The sequence below is a fragment of the Propithecus coquereli genome, unplaced genomic scaffold, assembly GCF_000956105.1.
Source record: "Propithecus coquereli isolate 6110/MARCELLA unplaced genomic scaffold, Pcoq_1.0 Scaffold834, whole genome shotgun sequence".
NCBI lineage: Eukaryota > Metazoa > Chordata > Mammalia > Primates > Indriidae > Propithecus > Propithecus coquereli.
The window spans coordinates 42,564-43,734 of record NW_012154552.1 but is presented as its reverse complement, the minus strand read 5'-3'; the positions used below and the strand labels follow the sequence as shown (position 1 = coordinate 43,734).

The window sequence follows — 1,171 nt, the reverse complement described above, 5'->3', positions numbered from 1 at the left end:
CTATCCAATTTTCCCAGCACCATTTATTGAAGAAGAATTCTTTTCCCCAGTGTATGTTTCTGTTTGCTTTGACAAAGATCAGATGGCAATATGAGGATGGTTTTGTACCTGGTTTCTCAGTTCAGTTCCATTGGTCTTTGTCTCTGTTCTTGTTCCAGTACCATGCTGTTTTGGTTACTATAGCCTTGTATTATAGTGTAGCTGGAAGTCTGATAGGTTGATGCCTCCCAATTTGTTCTTTTTGCTTAAGGTTGCTTTAACTCTACTGAGTCTTCCTGGTTTCATACAAAGCATAGAATTACTTTTTCTAGATCTGAGAAAAAGGATGTGGGTTGAATCTGTAGATCACTTTGGGCAGTATAGACATTTTAACAATGTTGATTCTGCCGATCCATGAGCATTGTATGGTTTTCCATCTGTTTACGTCCTCTGCTATTTCCTTCCTCAGTGTTTCGTAGTTCTCCCTGAGAACCAAGTGAAAAACTCAATGCCTTTCACAACAAAGAAAATAAAATACCTAGGAATATACATTTTGAGTTTTGTCTCAATGTAAATTAACATTAATTATCCTCTTTCCAAGACTTACTATATAATTAATATATTTTTTAATGTTTTGAGAGCTCCTGTGCCTTGTTAGTTTTGCAGGTGTGTATGTGTGGTGTGGTGTATTTCTTAGATTATGGTTGTCTTAAACTACCAATCTTCTAATAGCATAACAAGGAAGTTAGTCATGGACAAATAATACAGATAAGTTTAGAAACATTTTTTAAAATTCACAGCATGGTGGTTTTGGATAAATTCTCAAATTCTTCTACTTTATTTAAAATTGATTTATAAAAAATTTAGGTACGTCCACAGCTCATGGAGGGCAGCAGCATAACAAAGAGGTCACACGCCCTTCTCCCGGCTGTGGCCTCACGCTGGTCCTTAGCCAGCTTTCCTGATGCATGTCCCTCTTTCTTTCTTCCTCTGACATGCACCTGACATACGTGCCATTCGTGCTGCATGAATATTTTACAGTTTAGTTGCTTTTTAACAGGGTTTATGGAACTTTCCCATACATGGAGTCACAGCTATTAGTCTTTGCTATTTGGTGTCTGCTTTTCACACATCATATTTTAAAAGCCCTTTTCTACCCTGAGATTATATAAACATTTGCCTATATTTTCTT

At 36.6% G+C, this 1,171-nt stretch overlaps 1 protein-coding gene across 1 annotated transcript in view; it reads left to right on the top strand.

Annotated features, from left to right (window-relative positions):
• PDE10A (phosphodiesterase 10A) overlaps positions 1–1,171 on the top strand; it is a 196,876-nt gene that overhangs the window by 171,784 nt on the left and 23,921 nt on the right. The gene's annotated exons all lie outside the window — the stretch shown is intronic.